Source organism: Hyperolius riggenbachi, chromosome 6 (genome assembly GCF_040937935.1).
Source record: "Hyperolius riggenbachi isolate aHypRig1 chromosome 6, aHypRig1.pri, whole genome shotgun sequence".
NCBI lineage: Eukaryota > Metazoa > Chordata > Amphibia > Anura > Hyperoliidae > Hyperolius > Hyperolius riggenbachi.
In genome coordinates, this window is record NC_090651.1 from 86,734,656 (window position 1) to 86,761,560 (window position 26,905).

At 44.9% G+C, this 26,905-nt stretch overlaps 1 long non-coding RNA gene across 5 annotated transcripts in view; it reads left to right on the forward strand.

Moving 5' to 3' along the window:
* Nucleotides 1-26,905, forward strand: part of LOC137520981 (uncharacterized) — a 156,811-nt gene that overhangs the window by 1,129 nt on the left and 128,777 nt on the right. For 4 of the 5 annotated variants that reach the window (XR_011021984.1, XR_011021983.1, XR_011021981.1 and 1 more), the window contains exon 2: nt 12,897-12,951. This is a non-coding gene — a long non-coding RNA (uncharacterized lncRNA). Of the gene's footprint in view, nt 1-12,896; nt 12,952-13,697; nt 13,780-15,367; nt 15,532-26,905 lie in introns of those variants that run through there. The other variant, XR_011021982.1, reaches the window with a different exon arrangement.

Sequence of the window (26,905 nt, forward strand, 5' to 3'; positions counted from 1 at the left end):
AGCAGTGTGAGGAAGATAGAGGCAGATAAGAGCAGTGTGAGGCAGACAAGAGCAGTGTGAGGCAGATAGAAGCCGTGTGAGGCAGATAGAAGCAGTGTGAGGCAGATAGAAGAGCAGTGTGAGGCAGATAGAAGAGCAGTGTGGGGCAGATAAGAGCAGTGTGAGGCAGATAGAAGCCGTGTGCGGCAGATAGGAGCAGTGTGCGGCAGATAGGAGCAGTGTGAGGCAGATAGAAGAGCAGTGTGAGGAAGATAGAGGCAGATAAGAGCAGTGTGCGGCAGATAGTAGCAGTGTGCGGCAGATAGTAGCAGTGTGCGGCAGATAGGAGCAGTGTGCGGCAGATAGGAGCAGTGTGAGGCAGATAGAAGAGCAGTGTGAGGAAGATAGAAGAGCAGTGTGAGGAAGATAGAAGAGCAGTGTGAGGCAGATAGAAGTGAGGAAGATAGAAGAGCAGTGTGAGGCAGATAGAAGAGCAGTGTGAGGCAGATAGAAGAGCAGTGTGAGGCAGATAGAAGTGCAGTGTGAGGCAGACAGAAGCAGTGTGAGGCAGATAGAAGAGCAGTGTGAGGCAGATAGAAGAGCAGTGTGAGGCACACAAGAGCAGTGTGAGGCAGATAGAAGCAGTGTGAGGCAGATAGAAGCAGTGTGTGGCAGATAAGAGCAGTGTGAGGCAGATAGAAGAGCAGTGTGAGGCAGATAGAAGAGCTGTGTGAGGCAGATAGAAGCCGTGTGCGGCAGATAGAAGAGCAGTGTGAGGCAGATAGAAGAGCAGTGTGAGGCAGATAGAAGAGCCGCAGGGGCGTATCTGGGTAATATAGAGCCTATGGCAAACACTTAAATTGCGCCCCCACCTCCTCCTTACCCAGTCAGAGCCCCCTTCCCCTCTAAAAACAGAATCCTTTCTCGCGTACAGGTGTTATGGTTGCCCATGTTTTTTGGCTCACATGTTGCTCAAGTTACTTTTTTGGAAATATCTCTTCCTATTTCCTCTCTGTCCTCTTTTCTAACTTAAGCCAAGTGCACCGTACATACATAAGTTCATTAGCAATGTTCTCCAAATAACAGAATTAATATGATCTGAGGTCTGAGTGATGAGAAGGCATGGGGCATGCATGGCAATACAGCACAAGGGCAGGTATGGTGGCGCAGCCCAGTGGCAGACATGGCGCCCATGCTGCTGTGGCCCCCATGGCAAGAGCCATGCCTGCACCCCTCTAGATACGCCTCTGAAGAGCCGTGTGCGGCAGATAGAAGCCGTGTGCGGCAGATAGGAGCAGTGTGAGGCAGATAGAAGAGCAGTGTGAGGCAGATAGAAGAGCAGTGTGAAGCAGATAGAAGAGCAGTGTGAGGCAGATAGAAGAGCAGTGTGGGGCAGATAAGAGCAGTGTGAGGCAGATAGAAGAGCAGTGTGGGGCAGATAAGAGCAGTGTGAGGCAGATAGAAGAGCAGTGTGAGGCAGACAAGAGCAGTGTGAGGCAGATAGAAGAGCAGTGTGAGACAGATAGAAGAGCAGTGTGAGGCAGATAGAAGAGCAGGCAGATAGAAGAGCAGTGTGAGGCAGACAAGAGCAGTGTGAGGCAGACAAGAGCAGTGTGAGGCAGACAGAAGAGCAGTGTGAGGCAGGGGGTCACACTTTTGTGTGAATTGGTAATTTTTGAAGACGGGTTGGCTGCACAGTAGGCAGAGAACACACTTGCTGTGATTGTGCGCGTGTTTTGTGAAGGAAGAAGTCAATAGCTTTGTTTGGGAAACACCTTGACCGATTTTTCGTGCGTTTTAAAATTGTACAACTTTACGCCTTTTCTCCTCAAAATGTGGATGTTTGCATTGCAGTACATTTCACCACAAAGAAAAAATTGCGGAATGAACACGCTGCCAACGGACTCTTGTGAATCACAGGGAAAAAGGGCCCTGCATGTGCGTTCCCTCCTTCGATGAATGTCGATAGAGATTCGCACTTCTGCTTATGCTGCAGAATTTCATTTTTTTTCCTCGCGCAAAAAATATTAAATAGCCTATTGACTAACATGAGTTCTCATGTTTTTTTCTGTGGAGAAACGGATGAAAATAGACAAATGTGATCCCTGCCTCAGGGTTGGCGTCTAGTGGGGAGCCATGTCCGTTTCTGAATCATGGACACTCGTCCAGCAGCTGAATCATTATAGCTGTACCATACATGGCTATAAGGATTTGAACGCGTGCTGCAGAATTGGATTCAGACAGCAAGCCTGTTGACGAGATAGGTATCGTTTCTCCGTCCGACTCGCATACAGGAAATGCTGAGAATTCAGGCGTAGTGGCAACAGGCTAAAAAAAATTCATTGGCGTTTTCGCATGTGTGAAAAAAACTTACATCTTGCAACAAAAATTTGCATACCACATGCAAATTCTTATTGACTTTCGTTATGCTACTCTGAAAAAAATGGTCGCAAAAAAATATGCAAATGTACGTGAATAGTGTTCAAACAATTTGCATGTGAAAATGTTTTCTTCTTCCGCACTGATTGCTATGAAGATTGAGGCACAGACCAGTTTTGTCTGCTTTAAAAATAAACTAAAAACATTCACTACTTTTTCGATTTCTACTCCTACTGTCTGATTGCACTTGTGTATTGCATGCGATTCGCACATTATGCATTTCGGTGAAACAAAATACATATTGGAAGAAACACTGTAGCATAAAAACGCATGCGTACACAATCCTGTAAGCTTGCCCCCCGCCTGAAACACAAGTGGTATAGTTGCTAAGAGGAGGGATTCTGAATGGTCACTCCAAGTTACTGCTGCATTAAGGGCAGGTACTCAGCGCGGCAGGTTTTCCAAAATAAGGCAAAGAAAACTAAAACAAGACCAAGAATTCTGACTGGTCACCCTGAGGAACTGCTGCAGTCTAGCGCGAGTCTAGCTCCTATTTTTCTTGGTTTTGATAAATGTGTCTTGTCTGTCATACAGTTTCTCAACATTTTATTGGTATGTACCCCTTTTAAAACCCTGTACTCACCAAGTACCCCCTAGTATGGTAAATATCACAAGTACCCCTTGATAAATGTATATTTAATTGTAGTACATGATAAATGGTTCTAAACTATACCAGATTCCTTCCTGATGTGTTTATGGCAGTGGCTTCATAGCACAGGAAAATGGATGCTCATATATGGCTGTAAACTGCATTAGTGCTCTCTATATCCACATACAGTATATAACGGTAGTTATCCAGGTTTTGCTTTTAGAAAAAAGTGAAGTGTCCATGCAGGGGCCCAGTGGAGAGTGTTCAGCTGCGATTTCTATTTTTTAGGAATCACTAGTGATTCCCACAACGCTAGACTAATGATAGCCTCTGATTCCACAACCGCAACAGCTGTGCCTGCAGAATTTTTGAAGCATTTTTATTCAAAGAATGCGATTTTGGGCTCATTAATATACTCAATATTAGATCAGGCAAATGATCAAAGGCTGCCTGATAATAGCAGTTTACCACCTTATCCCACTGGATTTTGGATTATAACTCAGTTGAGTTCCACTGAGTACCATTGCATACTATACCTGAGACACAGCCCCTTAAAGGAATACTGTAGGGGGGTCGGAGGAAAATGAGTTGAACTTACCTGGGGCTGCTAATGGTCCCCCGCAGACATCCTGTGCCCGCGCAGCCACTCACCGGGACGGAGCTGCACTGAACGGCTGACTGCAGAGCTGCACCGAGGGACATGCTGGGAGCTTGGGGCTGGAGGAAGCCCCTGGTAAGTAGCACTTATTAATTTTGTCCTGATGACTCTTTTAAAGTCTGAAAATCACATACTGGGCATGTGCAGTACACTCCTGATGACATCAGCGGAAGAGAGGACACGGCAACGAAGGCACAGTGATTTTCAGACTTTAAAGCCTGAAATTCCAGAAGTGAACCGGAGGCAGGGCCGGAGCATCGGTGAGTGGCCGCGCGGGCACAGGACGGGCCCGACCCCCTTACAGTATTCCTTTAAAGAATACCCCAACTGAAATGTAACATAATGAGATAGACATGTGTATGTACAGTGCCTAGTACACAAATAACTATGCTGTGTTCCTTTTTTTCTTTCTCTGCCTGAAAGAGTTAAATAGAAGGTATGCAAGTGGCTGACTCAGTCCTGACTCAGACAGGAAGTGACTGCAGTGTGACCCTCACTGATAAGAAATTACAACTATGAAACACTTTTCTAGCAGAAAATGGCTTCTGAGAGCAAGAAAGAAATAAAAAAGGGGAATTTCTTATCAGTGAGGGTCACACTGTAGTCACTTCCTGTCTAAGTCAGGACTGAGTCAGCCACTTACATACCTGATATTTAACTCTTTCAGGCAGAGAAAGAAAAAAAGGAACACAGCATAGTTATTTGTGTACTAGGCACTGTACATACACATGTCTATCTTATTATGTCACATTTCAGTTGGGGTATCTTTTAAAGAGAGCGGAATGGTGTCTATTTAGTGTCGGCACAGTTACCACCACACTGCCAGCAGCAGGAGTTACCCCCACATTGCCAGCAGTAGTTATCACCACACTGCCAGCAGCAGAAGTTACCACCACACTGCCAGCAGCTGCAGTTACCACTATTCTGCCAGCAGCTGCAGTTACCACTATTCTGCCAGCAGCAGCAGTTGCCACCAGACTTCCAGCAGCAGTTGCCACCAGACTTCCAGCAGCAGTTACCACCATGTTGCCAGCAGCAGTTACCATAATTCTGCCAGAAGTAGCAGTTACCACCACACTGCCAGCAGCAGCAGTTACCGCCACTCTGCCAGCAGCAGCAGTTACCACTATGAAACTTCACACATTTTCAGAGTAGCAGGTATTGGACCAATTGCAAATCAAAACCATAATGCTGGGTACACACGTTAAGATTTCCCGCTCGATTCGCGGTTCAATTCGATTATTTCAAACATGCTTGATCGGATTTCGATCGTTCCTGCCGTCGATTTTGTATACTTAACGTGAGAAAAACGATCGAAATCCAATCGAACATGTTTGAAATAATCGAATCGATCCGTTCGATCCCGCGAATCGAGCGGGAAATCTTAACGTGTGTACCCAGCATAAGTCTGTTAAGAAGGTTCGCACACAGGAAGTCAGGACCCATGTTGTAATGTTCTATGACACAATATCACACCACCAGCTTGGCTAAGTGGTCAAATGGTGTGATATTGTGTGATGGGAAATTAAGGGAAGGTTTCTACTAGTAGCCGTGGCCATTTCCGACGGCTCCCGTTTTGCTGCACATCTGCAGCCCGAATCGCTGTACTGTGCTCGGCTAAAGTGATTTGGCTGCATAAAACTGCACCATGCCGTCCAGATTCACACCACTGTGCGATCTGGACAGAAAGCCACCAGGTAGATAGGCAGCATTGCCCTGCCTCTCTCGTATGCGAGGAAACACTGCAGAATCAGCCCGGATTTGGCCTTAGTGGAAATAGGGCCTACAGCATGGTTCATGACTTGTAGTGTGCTCACCTTCTTCATGGACTTACAACATTGTGGTCACACTTATCATTCACAGTGTGGTCACAGTCTTCTTTTATCATTCACAGTCTTTATCATTCGCAGTGTGGTCACAGTCTACCTTCATCATTCACAGTCTTTATCATTCGCAGTGTGGTCACAGTCTTTTATCATTCACAGTCTTTATCATTCGCAGTGTGGTCACAGTCTACCTTCATCATTTACAGTCTTTATCATTAGCAGTCTTTATCATTCTCAGTGTGGTCACAGTCTACCTTCATCATTCACAGTGTGGTCACAGTCTACCTTTATCATTCACAGTGTGGTCACAGTCTACCCTCTATCATTCACAGTGTGGTTACAGTCTACCTTCTATCATTCACAGTGTGGTCACAGTTTACCATCTATCATTCGCAGTGTGGTCACAGTCTTTTATCATTCACAGTCTTTATCATTCGCAGTGTGGTGACAGTCTACCTTCATCATTCACAGTGTGGTCACAGTCTACCTTCTGTCATTCACAGTGTGGTCACAGTCTACCATCTATCATTCAGTGTGGTCACAGTCTACCTTTATCATTCGCAGTGTGGTCACAGTCTACCTCTATCATTAGCAGTGTGGTCACAGTCTACCTTCTATCATTCGCAGTGTGGTCACAGTCTACCTTTATCATTCGCAGTGTGGTCACAGTCTACCTTTATCATTCACAGTGTGGTCACAGTCTACCTTTATCATTCACAGTGTGGTCACAGTCTACCTTCATCATTCACAGTGTGGTCACAGTCTACCTTTTATCATTCACAGTGTGGTCACAGTCTACCTTCATCATTCACAGTGTGGTCACAGTCTACCTTTTATCATTCACAGTGTGGTCACAGTCTACCTTCTATCATTCACAGTGTGGTCACAGTCTACCTTCTATCATTAGCAGTGTGGTCACAGTCTACCTTCTATCATTCGCAGTGTGGTCACAGTCTACCTTTATCATTCACAGTGTGGTCACAGTCTACCTTTATCATTCACAGTGTGGTCACAGTCTACCTTCATCATTCACAGTGTGGTCACAGTCTACCTTTTATCATTCACAGTGTGGTCACAGTCTACCTTCATCATTCACAGTGTGGTCACAGTCTACCTTTTATCATTCACAGTGTGGTCACAGTCTACCTTCTATCATTCACAGTGTGGTCACAGTCTACCTTCTATCATTAGCAGTGTGGTCACAGTCTACCTTCTATCATTCGCAGTGTGGTCACAGTCTACCTTCTGTCATTAGCAGTGTGGTCACAGTCTACCTTCTATCATTCGCAGTGTGGTCACAGTCTACCTTCATCATTCACAGTGTGGTCACAGTCTACCTTCCATCATTAGTGTGGTCACAGTCTACCTTCTATCATTCGCAGTGTGGTCACAGTCTACCTTCTGTCATTAGCAATGTGGTCACAGTCTACCTTCTATCATTCGCAGTGTGGTCACAGTCTACCTTCTATCATTCGCAGTGTGGTCACAGTCTACCTTCTATCATTCGCAGTGTGGTCACAGTCTACCTTCTATCATTAGCAGTGTGGTCACAGTCTACCTTCTATCATTAGCAGTGTGGTCACAGTCTACCTTCTATCATTCGCAGTGTGGTCACAGTCTACCATCTATCATTCGCAGTGTGGTCACAGTCTACCTTCTATCATTCGCAGTGTGGTCACAGTCTACCTTCATCCTTCACAGTGTGGTCACAGTCTACCTTTATCATTCACAGTGTGGTCACAGTCTACCTTTATCATTCACAGTGTGGTCACAGTGTACCTTTATCATTCACAGTGTGGTCACAGTCTACCTTTATCATTCACAGTGTGGTCACAGTCTACCTTTTATCATTCACAGTGTGGTCACAGTCTACCTTCATCATTCACAGTGTGGTCACAGTCTACCTTCTATCATTCACAGTGTGGTCACAGTCTACCTTCTATCATTCACAGTGTGGTCACAGTCTACCTTCTATCATTCGCAGTGTGGTCACAGTCTACCTTCTATCATTCGCAGTGTGGTCACAGTCTACCATCTATCATTCGCAGTGTGGTCACAGTCTACCATCTATCATTCGCAGTGTGGTCACAGTCTACCTTCTATCATTCGCAGTGTGGTCACAGTCTACCTTCTATCATTCGCAGTGTGGTCACAGTCTACCATCTATCATTCGCAGTGTGGTCACAGTCTACCATCTATCATTCGCAGTGTGGTCACAGTCTACCTTCTATCATTCGCAGTGTGGTCACAGTCTACCTTCTATCATTCGCAGTGTGGTCACAGTCTACCTTCTATCATTCACAGTGTGGTCACAGTCTACCTTCTATCATTCACAGTGTGGTCACAGTCTACCTTCTATCATTCACAGTGTGGTCACAGTCTACCTTCTATCATTCACAGTGTGGTCACAGTCTACCTTCTATCATTCACAGTGTGGTCACAGTCTACCTTCTATCATTCACAGTGTGGTCACAGTCTACCTTCTATCATTCACAGTGTGGTCACAGTCTACCTTCTATCATTCATAGTGTGGTCACAGTCTACCTTCTATCATTCGCAGTGTGGTCACAGTCTACCTTTATCATTCGCAGTGTGGTCACAGTCTACCTTCTATCATTCACAGTGTGGTCACAGTCTACCATCTATCATTCGCAGTGTGGTCAGTCTACCTTCTATCATTCACAGTGTGGTCACAGTCTACCATCTATCTTTCGCAGTGTGGTCACAGTCTACCTTCCATCATTCACAGTGTGGTCACAGTCTACCTTTATCATTCACAGTGTGGTCACAGCCTACCTTTTATCATTCACAGTGTGGTCACAGGCTACCTTCTATCATTCACAGTGTGGTCACAGTCTACGTTCATCAGTTACAGTGTGGTCACAGTCTACGTTCATCAGTTACAGTGTGGTCACAGTCTACATTCATCAGTTACAGTGTGGTCACAGTCTACATTCATCAGTTACAGTGTGGTCACAGTCTATGTTCATCGGTTACAGTGTGGTCACAATCTACCTTCATCAATGACAGTGTGGATACAGTAGAGGCCTGCATTGGGGAGGGTACCCGAGGGTTACTCTCAATGTGGGTCGGGTCTGGATACCCGTATTGGTTCTAATTAGGTTGCAGATTGGGTTGCAGGTAGCGCTTTGCAGGTGCAGGTACGGTTGCAGGTAGTAAAAGCAAGGGTAAGGCTATTCTGCATCTAATGCTGCTCTTTCTAAACAGCAAATCTCGGCTCTTCCTGGAACTTTGCAGCGGGTCGATGGCAAATTGGATACTTCCGCCATGACGCAGATAGTGTACTAGGCACCATACACTTTCTTTGCTGTTGCATTACCCTGTGTGCAGAAGGGGTAACAACACAACAAAGTGTGTAGGTGTAAAAGGGGCCTTATCAGTCACAGTGTGGTCACTGTTTATTTGTTGGTCAGTCTATCTTGATCAGTCACAGCGTTTTCACGGTCTACATTTATATCAGCTACAGTGCCATCACGAAACCATACTAGACAGACAGGAACAGGCAGTTCTAGTGCATCTGTCACAGTCTACTCCTAAGCAGTCACAGTCTCAACTTGTAAAGGCCATACATCTAGAGATTTTGCAGCGCAACTGACCATCCGATTTGATAATTTTATTTAAATGGATGAAAACTGGTGCTGCAACAAGCATGCCCAATCATCAATTCAACCGATTTCTGGCTGAAATTAGTCGAATGTAGCGATTGAGCTAGCTGGAAAAACATGGGCCGACGTAGTGGATTAGGTGCATGGCGATAACGGCATGCAATATTAAGATGACCAATGAACGTGACTGAAACCGTATCTGCTGGGGTGGGGGGCGCCTTAAATGGTCACAGTGTGGTAAAAGTACTATTTCAGTAATCACAGCAGTCACAGTGTGGCCACGGTGTATCTGTCAGCAGTCATCATGATGTGTATCAGTCAGCAGTCACAATCTATCTGTAGCAGCCTATCAGCAGACTAAGGCCTCTTTTCCACAAACTGTTGAGCTGTGCGTTCGGCAAGCAGTTATCAGGCAGCAGTGAGCAGTTACCAGGCAGCAACAAGCAGTTACCAGGCAGCAGTGAGCAGTTGTGAGAGCTTGAGAGGCATTTCACTGCCTAACAACACTTCGTGGAAAAGAGGCCTTAGGTCTGTTGAACTGTGTGCTCAGCAAGATCAAAGCAATTACCAGGCAGAAGCAAGCAGCTTTGAGAATTTGAGAGGCTTTTCACTGCCTATCAACTGCTCGTGGAAAAGGGCCCTAAAGCTATGTAATAACAGTCATCAGTGTTCAGTAACTTCCCCACTAAGGGCCCTTTCATATGGGGAGTTGAAATGGGTGCTCAGTAAGCGGTTACCAAGCAGCAGTGAGCAGTTACTAAGTTGGGACAGTTCTACAGTCTTTTCACTGCCCATCAACTGCTCATGTGAAAGGGCCCTAAGTTTCAGTATGACCCATGAGAGAGTATGAAACCTTTTCAGACTAAGAGCAGACACTTTTTAAATAAAAATATGTTCTAATGTGCTTTATCACTTACTATCTCCAATGTTCTCCAAATAGGTCACTCAAACCCAAAGAGAGAACAAAGCCCACACCCTCCTACAACATTCACTAATCTTTATTTTGTGTTTGTCATTGAGCATATATGCTGAGAAGTATCTGCTTATGGTGACTTTTGCTGATGGTTTTGATTACCGGGACCCATATGCAATTAACCATTTATCCCGAGTTTTCTCCTTGGAGATAATTTTTCATCTTCTCTTTAAAATCACTTTTCAGCACTTTGCAATTGAAAAAGTACCAAAAGGTACTATCAAAACTATTTTAACTATTTTCTTGCTTGATGGTGATTTAAAAGTTATTTTACTGATAAGTCTGAAAATATCACTTAGGAGAAAACTCAGGACAAAACGTGAATTGCATATGGGCCCCTAAGTCTAACAAGTGAGCAAAGTGTGCTGATTAGTTGAACATGTGAATATGATGATGAATGGACTTACACAGAATACATTTAAAGTATAGACCACCACTTCAAACCTTTAATAACTTCAATGCAGAAAAATTACATAAAACCATTTAAAATTGAACCTCTAACTGTGGAGCGCTCCCACACCTGCATACACACCAGCCAATCCACACTCAGACTAGATTAAATTTACACCTAGTTGATGTGTTTAAGTTTGTTTTTTTTGTGGCAATTTAGCATGGTGTTTTGAGCAATCAGTTGTGTCAAAATGTTTGCCAAGGATATAGTAAATGGAGTGATCTCACCCATCCATTGGACCTGAGCTACCAGCATTTGGTCTAGGAATTCTCCCTCTCAGGCTCATTGCTGCTCCAACTAGCCTCGGGCATGACCTTCCCAGTTGCTCGCTGTTGCCGTTGGTGAAGACAACAGAGCAGCTCTTGCCGCTAACTGCCGTCAGCGATACAAACAGGCCACTCCTCCGCTTCTGTTACCAGCTTCTGGGTTCAGGCGTGTGTTTTAGGCAGGGGTCACACTTGTCTTTCCGTTTCTACACTTTTCAGAAAACTGAAAGACAAATGTGACCTCTACCGTACAACAGCTAATGTAATTTATAGAGAAAACTGACAAATTGCGCAAGATGTCAGTTTTTTTTCTGCATGCGAAATCTGCATTAAAGTGTGACCTAGCTCATTGATTAACATGAGTTCTCAGTTGAAGTCAGTTTTTCTGTGCAGAAAACGCGCACGAAAGCCGGTAAGTGTGACCCCTGCCTCAAGTTCTGAGCCTGGCGCCAAGACTCCGATACTCCTCTATGCACTGCACGCCGACTCAACCGAGGGTTAAAAGGCATTTTATTAATAAGGCATTTTGGCCCATATCCTAGGAGATAACAAACAGGACATAATAGTAACATAACAGGAGATAATAGTTGTCTTTAAACTAACTTTTCAGCATTTTGCAATTGAAAAACAACCCAAAAGTTAGTGAGAATGTGCTATCAAATTTATTTTCAGTGTTTCCTTACTTGCTGGGTTGAGAAAATATCACCTAGGAGAAGACTCAGGAGAAAAAGTGAATTACATACGGGCCTTTATCATAGAAAACTTAGGAGAAAACATGGCCCATATGCAATTAACTTTTCTCCTGCATTTTCTCCATGGAGATAATTTTTCACCTTGCTTTTAAAATAACTTTTGTCAACTTTGCAATTGAAAAAGTTCAAAAAAGTAGGTGACAAAGTACTATCAAAATTATTTTGAGTATTTTCTCACCTGCTGGTGGTTTAACCACCTTAGCGGTATGGACGAGCTCAGCTCGTCCATTACCGCCAGAGGGTGCCGCTCAGGCCCTGCTGGGCCGATTTACCTGAAATAAAGAGCAGCACACGCAGCCGGCACTTTGCCAGCCGCGTGTGCTGCCCGATCGCCGCCGCTCTGCGGCGATCCGCCGCGAGCAGCGGCGAAAGAGGGTCCCCCCAGCCGCCTGAGCCCTGCGCAGCCGGAACAAATAGTTCCGGCCAGCGCTAAGGGCTGGATCGGAGGCGGCAGACGTCAGGACGTCGGCTGACGTCCATGACGTCACTCCGCTCGTCGCTATGGCGACGATCTAAGCAAAACAAGGAAGGCCGCTCATTGCGGCCTTCCTTGTTTATTCCGGGCGCCGGAGGCGATCAGAAGAACGCCTCCGGAGCGCCATCTAGTGGGCTTTCATGCAGCCAACTTTCAGTTGGCTGCATGAAATATTTTTTTTTTTATTTAAAAAAAACCCTCATGCAGCTGCCCTGGCGATCTTAATAGAACGCCAGGGTGGTTAAATGGCATTATATTGACAAGGTTTAAAAATATCACTAGGAGAAAACATTAATTGCATATGGGTCAGTGAATTGAATAATGGCCAATGGCCCATATCTAATTCACTTTTTCTCCTGAGTTTTCTCCCAAGAGATCATTTTTCATCTTCTGTTTAGAATAACTTTTCAGCACTTTGCAATTGAAAAAGTACCAAAAAGTAAGAAATGGTGCTTGAAGCGGAACTGAAGTATCCGTAAAACAGAGTTTCACTTGCCTGTGGCCTCTGCCAGCCCCCTGCAGCAGACTTGTGCCCATGCCGTTTCAAAAGGATCTTCCGTATCCCCGCCACAGCTCACTTTCACTTCACGCAGTGGCCGCCCTGGCCGTGCACGTCCTCGTTCATGCTCCCGCTGCTGGCGCAGTAGAGATGTTCTTGTACTGTACCTGCACAGGATGTTCCTGGCTAGGGGAGCGCGTACAAGGATGCGTATGGCAAGGGTGCAGTGGACGTCGACTTCAACTACGTGAAGAAAAGTGAGCCACGGCGGGGAAACAGTACAATCTCTTTTCTATATGCTGGATATAATTGTTCTATGGGACCTGCATGTAAGTCTCCTCTTATTCTCATTTTTTCTTTCAGTATAATCCCCTTCATCTATATTCTGGGTGTACTTTCCAGCATCAGCTGTTTATCGGTAAGTATGGATGCTGTGCAATGCTAGTCCTGTCTGCTTGGCTTGCTACTAAATAGTTGCTCAGTCCAGATACTGCACAGTGACATGTTAAAGGCCCAGTGCACTGCAAAAACCTCTAGCAGATCTGCAGAACGCTAGAGGTTTTTGAAGCAGATTTGATTGCGATTCTAGGCATGTTTTCTAAACATGCCTAGCATTTTTTGGAGCGTTTTTGTGTAGCACATTTCAAATATTGTTACAGTACAGCTGTTACTGAACAGCTTCTGTAACAAAAACGCACGGAAAACCGCTCTGATCTAGCGTTTTTCAGAGGGGTTTTCCACTTTCCTATACTTTAACATTGAGGCAGAAACGCCTCAGAAATCTAAAAAATGCTGCAGCCCCCGAGTTTGGGTTTGTGAAAAAAATGAACCGCTCTGGTGTGCACCAGCCCATTCACTTTCATTAGCCAAGCGGTTTTCCCCCTGCAAGTGTGTTAAAAAACGCTCCAGAACCACTCCGGTGTGCACCAGCCCAAAGAGAAACTGAAGCGAAAAAAAATTATTATATAATTAATTGCTGTAGTAAAGATAATTACCAGAACATTAGTAGCAAAGAAAATATTCCCATATTTTTATTTTCAGTTATATAGTTTTTTTTATAACATTGCATCATTCTCTAATATTTGCAGTTTAGTTAACACATTACTCAGCATTCTAAATGACTTTACAGAGCAGGCTACTGAACTTTTGAACCCTTTTCTGCAGAGAAAAATAAAATACAATGACTGACAGTTGAGATAACAAGCTTCAGAAGACAGAGCTCTCTGCGACTTGGAAAGTTGTAGAGGTCAGTGGCTTTTTTGCATAGATAACAACTGGAGTTTCTTAACTCTTCCTGCACTGGAAACAATATTAGACTTATGTCTCTGCTTCTAATGTTTTATTACTTAGCTGTACTTCACATACAAATCATTATATCATTTTTTTTTTTTTTTTGCTTCAGTGTTTCTTTAAAGGACCGCTTGCTGCACGTCTGAGGGGTAAATTACCTCATGAGGCATACTTTTTATTTCATGACATTTTCACACATACAGTAATAGTTCTGCAAATTGTCAAACAACTTCATGACAATTCGCATTGATTTTTACCTCATGGGATATTTCATTTAAAAGAATCCTCTAGCGCTTAGGCCTCTTTCCCACAAACTGTTGAACTGTGTGCTCAATAAGCAGTTGCCAGGCTGCAATGAGCAGTTATTAGGCAGCAACCAGCAGTTACCAGGCAGCATTGGGCAGTTGTGAGCGTTTGAGAGGCATTTCACTGCCTATCAACAGTCCATGGAAAAGAGGCCTAAATTCAGTATTTCATGGATTATTTCAGTGCACGGAAAATGGAAGCTAGATGTGATAAAGAAAGCATTCCTTAGGCCACTTTTCCACGGACTGTTGACCTGTGTGCTCAGCAAGCAGTTACCAGGCAGCAGCAAGCAGTTACCAGGTAGCAGTGAGTAGTTGTGAGAGTTTGAGAGGCATTTCACTGCCTATCAAAAGTCCGTGGAAAGGAGGCCTTATTGAACTCATAAGTAAAGAGCAAGTCCAAGCTGCAGAAAATTAACATAAAATTTGTTTCAGCTCAAAGCCAGGAGCATCTTATTAACCATTTTTAATGACTACTACCCAATTTCAGCCTCCGTTTTGCTGCAAAGCGGCCTGTACTGAAGTCCTGGTCGGTAGGGTCAGTGTCCTCTGACCCAGAAATACTAAGCTGTGCATGCACAGTATGTCTGCTTGGGCATCTTGTGACTGCACTCCCCGCCAACCTCAAGTCCAGTGTTCTGGGACATACTGCACATCCGCCGACCAGGACTTCTGAATGGGGCCGCTTTGCAGGGAAAGGCAGGCTGACCCCAGGGCAAGGGAGGTGCGGTAAGCCGCTTCACTACTCCCCACACGCACAGTAGGCATCATTTTTGCCATATTTTCAGCACTAAGGGGAAATGGCATTTATGAGGCATTTACCTCACACGTTTGGTACTTCACTTGTTGGTCATTTGTTTTCCCAGTGTTAACAGCCTTTGTGAATTGACATTTGACAAAATGTTGGGTAAAATCAGTTGTTTTCTGCTCTACGCATGCGGTTATGCTTAGTGAATTGAGCCCAATGACATTATCTGTTCATTTGCACCATGTTTCCCTTGTTTTTGGTATCAGGATATACACTGGGGTTTGAGCATTTGTCAGTATCGCACTATATAAAATGTACACATATGTATGGAAGCCAGAGCTCTGAAAACCAAGGCTTCCTTATCCATGACCATACTTCCTATGATTCCAAAGAACTGCTTCCTGAGGCTGACACTCTGCAGAGATATGTCATTCTTTGGCTAACTTTACAGCAGATTTGGCTGTTTTTGACCATCGCTTGGCTGTTTTCAGAACTGACACCTGGATATGGACATGCAGTTGAAAGAGAGCCTGATTTATGAAAAAGGAAATGATAAAACCTACATCCAAAATGGAGCTGAAGCAGATACACTTGCATGTTATGTAGCTTAAAAGAAAAGTTGTTATTTTCTCAAGGCTGTAAAATGCAATGACAGTATGCTAGTGATGGAACCATTTGTAACACAGAGAGAAAAATAATGCTGTTAACAAGATAATCACTGTATAGATATGAGAAAGCTCAAAGCAGCCAAAGTGTTTAAAGAGGTTCTCTTGCACCTGTTAAAACAACAAAAACTGCCACTTCCCTGGGTCTTCTATCGGCCCCCTGCAGCTGGAATGTGCCGTCCTCCTCCGATCTCTGTTCCCCACTGTGGGCACCGGTTTAATGATTCGTCTAAGTAGACGAATAGAACTGCGACTGCGCAGCCCTGGCCACCACATGCTCGCTCCCACGCGCATCATCAGGAGCTTACTGCGTAGGCACAGTACAGGAAAACTTCATACTGCACCTGTGCAGTAAGCTCCCAATGACGGGCGCGGGAGCGAGCCCGCACACGCCCGTGCAGCCGCAGTTCTATTCGTCTACTTAGACAAATAATTACACCAGTGCCGGCAGCAGGGAACGGACCATCAAAGGAGGACATTGCGGGATATTCCAGCTGCAGGGGGCCGATAGAAGCCCCATGTAAGTGGCAGTTTTTTGTTTTTTAAGTGCAAGAGAACCCCTTTAACCACTTCACCCCAAGGCGGTTTTTACCCTAACGGACAAGAGCGATTTTCACCTTTCAGTGCTCTTCACTTTCATTTGCCAATAGCTTAATCACAATAAAATGATCTATATCTTGTTTTTGTCACCACCAATTGGGCTTTTGGAGTTGATCTTTGTTTTCAGTAATTATTTCATTTTCTATGCATTTTAAAGGGAAATACAAGGACAAAATGAAAAAACACATTATTTCTCCAATTTCATCCCCTATAGTTTTAATATAAACTCTGCTATTGTACATAAAACCCACACATTTTATCAGCCTATTTGTCATGGTTATCACAATATTTTAATTATGTCCCTAGTACAAAGTATGGTGACAATATATCATTTGGAAATAAAGGTGTATTTTTTGTGGTGGTTTTTTATTTCACTATTTTCACATGCACGCGCACAGGTATGCACATGCACCCACGGGAGCGCGCACGCTCACGCGTGCACAGTGGCAGCAGCCTGTTTAGCCTGTTTAATTCCCCCTCATTTGTGTCTAATCACAAGTTGTAATCTGATCTCTCCCCTGTGTCACATCTGTCTATGGCAGAGATGGCAGATAAGGCCATTTGAAAGCACATAAACAATCAAATAATTTCCAAAACAGTTCAAATAATTCGCAGGACTTTTTGGAATAACAAGTCAAATGAAAAGTGTCAAATAATAATCTGGTGTTCAGTAGAAAGCTCTTTACCATCTTTTGCAAAGCTCAGCTCATTCATTAGCATAAACTCCCTTGCTTAGCAGGGTCAGACAAAGGTGACCTCACTGCATGGCCATAAAGGCTCCCCCAGACCCCCACCTGTGCAAATCACAGCTGTGCTTCCATTTAACCAGATTGAATACAGTCCGTTTATCAGATAGGAAGGCAATGGATCAATTAACATGTTAATGGATTCTAAGTATAGGATATATTTATACATGTCCCTTGCCAATGCATCTGTTGCTTCCATTCCAATAAGCGGCTTCCACCTTGAATTCCCTCTATTTTATACCGTCCACCTCTTTTTTTAGGGCAGATGGTGGGGAGAACCCCTTGTCTGGACGCACCTTGGTTGTGTACCTATGAAATAGCCACCGGGAGACTTGGGCACATGATACAGCCGATATATGGCTTGCCCTGCTCCTGCACAAGTCCCGGCGGCATTAATTACTATTCTCCCTCCAGGTCCGCATAGATAGTGGGGAATGATGTAATTCAGCTTCAGCTATTGCTGGCGGCCGAATTAAAATGTGTTAAAAGTAACTTAAGCCACATCTTCTGACGGCGCCGAAGTTACTCACTGTGCGCCGCTATAGCTGTAATTCCTATTACAGCCTATGGTGGCGCCAGCTGCGGCCAAATCTCCTGCGCTATTTTAACAGTGCTCGCCTCGGTTTGCGTCAGGTCTCATCCATTCTCCCGCTTTCAGCTCCAGTAAATTCTCCAATGAAGCCAGTCGGGGACTACTGGACATGTGCAGCCTTGGTTGCACATCTCCTCATTTGCAGCTCCATGGTTACAAGCCTTAACTAACTTTGCAGGAGCAGGACCTTTCCCAGTCACGGGAGTGCGACCAAGGTGTCACGTGGGCAGTGCTGCGCATGCACAGTAGTCCCTGACTACCGTGGCTGAATGCAGGAGAACAGGCAGGAGCAGATGCACTCAGAGGGAGACCATGGCCTACAGGGGCTGGAGGAACCCCAGGTGTAAGTAGGCTGTGTTCCCACTTGGGCTGAGAACTAACTATTTTTTGTCCATTTTCTGCTCATCACAAAACTGACAGTGAACAGCTCCTATTTTATATACAGGAGACGTTAATTCCTGTGAAGTCCGGGATAGTGCCGGGCAGGCAGATGCATTTCAAATACAGCCTATGGAGTTAACTCATCTGCCCTGGGCCACAGCAGACCTTTGGAACGGACGCTAAACTGTCTGCTCCCTCTGGCCACACGTGGTCCGACAGCAGATGGGAACCGAGCCTAAATCCTTATGTTTGTAACTTCTCAGGTTTACGCTAAGCTTGTAAATTCCAAGCATTTATTTTGACTTCATAATAGCTGCAGGAGTGGAGTTATTATTAGAGCTCTTATTATTCTGTACTCATGAAGACCATTTATATGTGATTATCAGAGATTTGCAAGCAACTAAGGAAACATCAGTCCCTCTGCTTCTAGATGTCAACTTCAACATTCAAACTATGCCGAAAAAGATTTATTTAAAAAGTGGAGCTTTTAAATTCTTCCCAGTGAGATTTAAGCAGCAGAGAACCACATGAGGATCTGATGGTTATCAAAGAGCAATATACATAAACATTTAGCCTGCGAACATTATAAAGCTATCTCCCTTTATCACGGCTCTTAAGTGAGGAGATTTTTGATGTTTAGATAAATCTGTGATGTCGGCATTATAAAGCTTTCAGATTTTTGTTATGGTGCTGGAGGCTTTGCCTTTACAAGCCAAGACAAGGGGATCATTTGTAATGATTATGCTTTGCACCTTTACACGTGCTCTGTGGAAGATATGAGATCCGGTTGTGTTTAGTACAAGATTCAAATAAAGTTATACAGCACCCAGAGAGTACAAGTGGGAAAAGCAGTTAAAGCTAGTACTGTGGTTTTCAGTTCCCGAATGTTCATCTAGGGCTTTTCCACTGGCTACGATCCGCTTTAACCACTTGAGGACCACAGTGGCAAACTCCCCTAAAGACCAGGCACATTTTAGCTAAAATGGCCACTGCAGCTTTAAGGCACAGCTGCAGGGCCGCACAACACAGAACACGAGTGATTCCCCCCCCCCTCTTTTCCCCCCACCAACAGAGCTCTCTGTTGGTGGGGTCTGATCGCCCCCCCAGTTGTTTATTTTTTTTTATACATATTTATGTTCGGTTTTTAAAAAAACAAAAACCCTTTCCTCTGCCTCCCCCAGCCAGCCTCCCTCCCCCAGCCAGCCTATCACAGCTTCAGCCTATCACTGCCGATCACTCTCTTATCCCCCAGGGGGACAGCGCTGTGTAAATAGACGGCGATCTCTATTGCCGCTCGGAGACTGAAGAGGGGGCGGAGCTCCCCCCCACCCCCGAGCATGAGATGCGCGTGCAGCGTGCGCGCGATCGCATGCAAATTAGAGCCCTAGGACTTGACGCCAATTGGTGTTAGGCGGTCATCAGGTAGTTATAAAGTCTATCGCAACCGTTTTGCCAATCGCTAGAGCAAGGCGATTTACATGTACATAGCGGTGCTCATTTCCAATAGTGCGCGTTCCTTCTTACCTGCACACAATCGTCGGCTTGTGCCATTCTCAGCACGATCGCACTCGGTTCTCAACAGGTAAATGGTACAATTGGGGCTAGTGGAAAATACTGCTTGCGAATACGGGCAGAAGTGCAAGCAGCAGTGGAAAAGGACCCTTAGGCAGGGTTTACACATAAAAGGTTTACAGTTTCATTCCAGTTCTGTCCTGTCAGTTTTCATCAGTTTGCATTAATTGTGTATCAGTTTTTCATGGCTTGGTTCACACATAAAAGGTGTACAGTTCTATTCCAGTGCTGTCCTGTCAGTTTTCATCAGTTTGCATTAGTTGTGTATCAGTTTTTTATGGCTTGGTTCACACATAAAAGGTGTACAGTTCCATTCCAGTGCTGTCCTGTCAGTTTTCATCAGTTTGCATCAGTTGTGTATCAGTTTTTTATGGCTTGGTTCGCACATAAAAGGTGTACAATTCCGTTGCAGTCCTGTCAGTTTTGTAGGAGTTTTCTGAGGCCCCTTTCACACTGGTGCGTTGTGTTACCTTGTTTTGCCTCAGGGTAATGCTGCACCAGTGAAAGTCTATGGGGCATTTCAAACCTGTCTGGATGCAATGTGCTGTAAGTGACATTTTCGCTGCTCAGGTAACGCTGGTACAACAGCGTGTTGGTGGTCGACTCTCTTGAACCAGAAGTCATGTAAGTCTATGACGTTCCACATATTTTAAAACTTTGCCACCCGTATTCGCATTTTGTCAATACACTTCCACGCAATTCTACCGTTAGAGACAGGAAGTGAGCGGTAGAGAGCCTTACTTCCTGCTTGGCCTGCAGCCAGAAAAAAAGTGTACAGTACCATGCCTGTCAAGTAAAACCGATAGAAAACTGCTGATGCAAAGTTGATAGAACTGGAACGGAACTGTACAGATGAAGGCTCGGTTCCCATCTGTCATCGGACCACGAGCAGCCGGGGGAGAGGACAGTAAAGTGTTCACTCTGATGGTCCCCAGTGGTCCTGGGCAGATGTATTACCCCCATAGGCTATATGTGGAACACAGCCGCCTGCCCAAGATTATCATGGAGGGCACAGAAGTGCGGCCCACTGCTTATGTACAGCGCTATAGAAAATGTTATCACTATATAAATAAAATAATAATATAAGGGGGGTGGGGGTTCACTAGGGGGCTACTATAGGGGGTTTACAGTGGCTACTATAGGGGGCACAGACCCCTATTTGAAGACAGTGCAGAGGCCACTATAAGGGGACACTATTCTTAGCTGACGCAGGCTGAAATGCTTGGTTGATGCTGTTTTGGTGCCTACAGTAGAGCATATGCAGCTCATGTTCCCACCACTCCATAGAACAGAACAGGCTGCTCAAATTTGAACTGCGATATATCTGTGGAGACTTATAGGATTACTACTACAGCCACTGCACAATGTCCCTGTTAAGTCTGTCTATGGTCAGAGCTCACATAACTCACTGCCTGTTCTTCACTCAAAGTAATGCATCTTTCGGCAAATATAGCGCTGGCATTCCTGCTATTTCTGCCGCACATATCAGTTGAAGGTACCGTGTCCCCTTCATACAATCCCGAGCAACAAGGTTATTGGCAGAATGTTTGCATGCATCTTTGAAGTCCTGATTTCATAAAGCACTTTGGTCAGCAGAGGGCGAGCTACGTATAGCCCATTCTGCACAGCACATCAGTTTAAAGTGCAAGTATAGCCACTATGTTTAATGAAAAGGTTGAAAGGCAGAATGCACTGGCTAAATAGAAGCATTATTTCCAAATCGTATATTTAAGTTCCACATGAGTCATAGAAATGCAGAATATTCTTACTGAAAGGCTGAAATGATTGCCAGCGAAACTGCTGATTCTTAAACAACCACTGTCACGAAAATCGAAAACCGCATAGGATACCCGCTTATCTCTGTCAGTTGTACCAGCAGCCCATACACAGAAGTTAATACCATGTGAAGAGATATGTTAATGAGTTTAGGGAGACGTTTTAACCTTGTAAAAGCAGTAGAGATGTCCTTAACCCTTTGCCGTTCCAGGAGTAGATTCTACGTCCTAATTAGTGCAGCTGTGTAGAATCTACGTCCTGCATTAAAAACAGCTGTCAGCCACTGCCACCAAAAAAATGGCTTGCTCATCACGAACTAATCACGAGTAATTATGGTGGTTACTCAGGATTCAAATCAGCTGCAATTGGAGCAGGTGTGCGGCTGGATGCGGCAGGGTTTATTATCCATAATGCGCCGTCCACCCTGCGTTTCATCGAGCTTGCAAGCGGCCTATTGGTTGCGTTGGAAGCCTCGCTATGGCGCACTTCCGATTTCAAGTAGGAAGTGCGCCATAGCGAAGCTTGCAATGCGACCAATAGAATGCTTGCAAGCTCCTTAAAACGTAGCGCAGATGGCGGCATTATGGGTAATTAACCCCGCCGCATCCATCCGCACATCTGCTCCAATTAAAGCTGATTTGAATCAGGAATAAGCACCATGGTTACTTGTCATTAGCTCGTGATCAGCAAGCCTGAATGCGATCACTAGGGTGAAAGTTTCAGGCCCAAATGCTCTACAGACGTTATGCTCTGCTGTTGCCTAGCGATGCATCTGTACAGCTCTATGCCCCCTGATTTGTCGCTCTAGCGAACGCATTGGATCGCCTCAGACATGCGGCTCAGCTGTGGCGATCGAATACTAAAATATGGCATATGGGGTATTGTTTTAATTGGGAAGGGCCAAAGAATTAATTGTTATGTGTTTTATAACTGTCTGTAGGACAGTCTTGTGAAAATTAGAAAGGGTGAAAAATGAAAAAGGTATTTTCGGCATTTATGAATAATATTTCCCCATAAAATGACTATAAAATAAAATAGATTTGGGAGAAAAATGGTACCTAAAGAAAGCCTAGATCGTACTGAAGAAAACAAGATACAGTATATATCACTAAGATGGTCTAAGTAAAAAGTTACAGCTGTACCAAAATTACACAATTAAAGTGTCAAAAATGTCAAGAACCTTGAGGCTACTTACACACCAGGACGTTGCGTTTAGGGGACGTTATAGGGCACATAACGTGCCCCTAACGCAACGCCTGGTGGCATTGGAGCAGGACGCTACCAAGAGCCGCGTTACAAGCAGCTCTTAATGCGCCTGCTCTGTTGGAGGCGCTGCGGAGACCACGTGAGCGGAGCTCTCCGCATCACGTGGTCCCGCCAGCCAATCAGCAGCCGCTCCAAAGAGTAAACACTGCAAGTGCAGTGAATGCCAAGTAGCCATGTGCCTGGCTACGTAGCGGCCTCTCCCCGCCTCCTCTTCGCCCCTAAAATAAAAATAAACACCCGTACTGAGCATGTGCAAACAGTCTAACGCGGCTTAGCCGCTTATAAAGTACTGCATGCAGTACGTTGTCTTGACGTGAAGCGTTACTGTGTAACGCAACGGGGGCACTGTGAACAGCCCATTGCTTTTTCATTGCTGTGCGGTGGGGGTGCGTTACAGGCTGCTCTAACGTGCGCCTGTAACGTCCCACTGTGAAACCAGCCTAAGGGACAACCAAGGTGATATGTGACATGATGAGATAGACATGTGTATGTATAGTGCTAAGCACACAAATAACTAGGCTGTGTTCCTTTTTTTCTTTCTCTGCCTGAAATAGCATGCAAGTGACAGTTTCTGACTATAGCATAACCCTCGCTGATAAGTAATTACAGCCATAAAACACTTTCCTGTCAGTAAGTGGCTTCTGAAAGCAGAAAAGAGATATAAAAGGGTCAATATTTCATAAATTTGAGCTCTGGAATACTTCAATGAAGGTGTCATTGAGCAGAGACATTTAAACAGTAAAGACTTGATTTAAATATAAAATAAAACTGCGAGACAGCTAAAAAAAAAGTCATTTTTAGGAGGAGGAGGATAAATTCAATTGTTTTTCTCATCAGTTTATTTTCACCCTGGATGTCCTTTAAGGGGTAAAAAACGTGGAACACAAACCAGTTAAGGGAGGAGTCACAGTGGCCAGGAATCACATGTGTTTTTTGCAATGTGAAAACACGTAGTGAAAAAAATACTGTTACTGTAGAAGGCTTCAGCTTGTTAACCTCCCTGGCGGTAACCCTAAACTGAGCTCGGGGTGGTAATCCCTAGCTGAGCTCGGAGTAGATAATTACCTGCTTTCTGCAGGGTTTTGGAGTCCCGCATGATCAGTGCTGCGCCAAGGGACTCCAGCCTTCTCCTCTGACTGCCTGGCCTTCTCTCCTGACCGTCGGGATCCCCATGTCCCCCGAATGTCCACCAGGATTTTATTCTGATATATTTTGGTGAGTTATGACTTAAAGGAATTCTATCAAACTTTTACTTTTTCTGTGAGCACTTTAAATTAATTTGCCAAGGATGAGCACAGCATATATGTTTGCTGCGCAGAGTGTCTTTGTCTTTATCTAACTACTGTCGGCTGTCCCCTAATAAAACTGACGGCGACAGGGAATTAGGGCAGTCCATTATACAAGAGGGGAGCCTCTTGCTGAGTACAGCTGTGGTTTATTCTATTCTGATGGTCCCCAGTGCAGAGCGAGTTATACAGCGTGTGATCCTTCTTATAAAGTTACTGTGAGGAGACCTCTCGCTCTGCTAGTCTGGAGACTCTGCTGAGCTGCCGCTGCGTTGCTACACAAAGGTAAACATGAGCTGGAGGAGGGCGCATCATTGTTTTGAAGAGGAGCCGTAGAGGAAGATTTATTATGATCAAGTCAAGTCAGTGCATACCTTTCACTTCATCCCCCCGATACGGACAAAATGGACAAAACAGGTAGAGGCAGAGGTAGAGGCAGACCCAGAGGAAGGCCACCCGGCAGGTCTGTGCGAAGTCGTGCTGATGTGATTTTGTGCGGCCATGGACCAAAGTACAGTGCTCAGAAGAAGGCACGTCCCATCAACTCCCAAGATTGTCAGGACGTGGTTGACTATTTAACACAGAACACCTCATCTTCCGCAGCCACCAGCGCTACTACAAGCACCACATCCGCTGCATTTGACACTTCGCAGGAGTTATTTGGTGGGGAAATCACTGATGCACAGCCATTATTGCTGCAACAAGATGAAGGTGCTAAGCAAGTTACACCACCTCATATGTCTGAGTTAGGCGGCACTATGGACATAACGTGTGAGGAGGAGGATGATGAAGTACCTGCTGTTGGTGCAGTTTTGGAGGTGTCTGAGGCAAGCAAAGCTTGCCTCAGCTGTTCTCTCTGCCTCCCAAAATTGAGCCGTGGAAAGGCCAACCTGAGTAAAGGTTTGTACACACGTCGGATTTTTTTAAAAGACACGTCGTTTGGACATCCGGACATGCGGACGTCAGATCGGGCGTGTGTACAGTTCGCCGTTCAGCTGATAAGACTGGTCTAGAACAATCCACCAGGTTGATCGTTCAAGACCAGTCTTATCAGCTGAACGACGGACTGTACACACGTCCGATTTGACGACCGGATGTCAAAAAAAAAAAAATCTGACGTGTGTACGAGCCTTTAAAGAGAGCTGTCTATGCTCGGAAGCCATCAAACCTGAATGAACTAGAGATGTTTTGTAAAGAGGAATGGTCCAAAATACCTTCAAACAGAATCCAAACTATCATTGGAACCAGTGGAGTAGGACACGCGGTCGCAAAGGTCGCCGACGCGACCGGGCCCGTGAGCTGTGGGGGCCCATGTGTGCCAGGACTGCCAGCGGCTTTAACTGCAGTGTCCCACTCCCAACTCCCACACATTCCGCCGGTACCCCGCGCCACACTAATGTTCTGCGGCTCTGCATATGTGCCATGAGTGCTAGCGGATTTACCCCACTAAACATACAGGCAATGCGTCACATCATGCTGTTCCACTGCTCATCGGATGGCACCACCTCTATGTCAGGCAATCAGCACTGCCCCCTTCAGTTAACAGTGCAGCCAGTAACAATCTTTGGCGGCCTGGGCCTGGCTCCTCCTCTCCTCTTCCTCAAGCAACGAGCAAACTCAGAGTGAGCAGCCACAATCAGATTCCGTGTGTGCATGGTGAGTGAGTGACTCTTCCTCTTCCACTCCTCTACCTTTTCCCAAAGGTCAGTCCTGTGACCTATGTTCTTTTGTATTTGCTTCTCTGCCTTTTAGAAACGCATATCCACTTACAGCCTACAATTCCATCTGTATTCAGATGACAGTAAAATACACCTGTTCACCACTGATGACTGTAGCTGTGTCTTCTACAGTTTCATACTACTGTACTTGCTGATATCAACATACCATTGTGGTTTACTGACAAGTATCTAAAAGACAATTTGGATAAATTGAGCTAAATCAACCCCCCTCCCCCCCCTCACCATGTACACACTCGCCTTCAAACATACCTCTGACATCTTTATGACAGGGGAGCTCACAATCTAATCTTACCATAGTCTGATGTCCTTCTGTATTAGTATTACTATGTATTTATATAGCGTTGACCTCTTCTGAAGCACTTTACAGAGTCACTGACTGTTCCCAGAGGACTAACTGTTCCCACAATCTAATCCTTCCAATAGTCATATGTATATAATGAATTAGGAGCGCTGGGTATATAGTAAATATGTCATTTATTCATAAAAGGAAAGAACCATATAAAGATATTGCACATCTATACATCACTCACAACTGCAGTCTCCATACACACCGAAGTATACTGGTTCCTCAGAATCACTATTTTGCCTAAAAATCTGTGTGCACACATAGGATACAAAAATAGTACTGAAAGTTTTGTAATGGCAATTAAAAAATTGAAAAATTGCTAATAAAAATGCTTCATAGTTCCCCACACATTGCCAACAATATTCTCAATGTTGCTATTAGGAGACCACGGGGTCCAATAGTCACAATAGACAACCCGTATGTTGGTATTGCTGTGTATACAGAAAAGGAGAAGCTCACCCTCCTATGGACCTTTGTAGGCGAATCCTGTAAGTCCGCGTTCAGATTTTTGTATTAAAATTCCGCTGTTGGCCCTAGCATACGCTCTCACCGTACGCTCGCAACCAGCCACACACCGCCGGTCTCCAGGGGTAGCCGTTAGCGTGGTCCGGGAGTAGACTTCCGGTTGGATGGTGGGTTAGCGCGACGTCACTTCCGTCCGCGTTCCAGCCAGCAATTCAGTCCACTTCCTTGCGCTCCACAGATAAACTTCTGCCGCTTATTTAGTACATGTGCAGCGATTTGGGTGCTTGAAAGTGGGATTGTTCTTATATCCAGAGGGATAGATGGGGCGCCCCACACCTCAAAGATCAAAAAGAATCAGATTGACATGTTTCAACAGAATATACGTCTGTCTTCCTCAGAATCACTGAATTGTTGCTGACCGGAAGTCTTATATAGTCCATTGACTCCTACTCCTCCCATCCATCACAGGGTAGATTTCTTAAAGTGGTACTGTCCCAACAGCATTCCGATTGTCCATTATATCATCCTCCATGATTCGCATACACTCTTTGTTGCCAATGAAGTGAGATAACTCAAAAACATAATCAAATGAGCA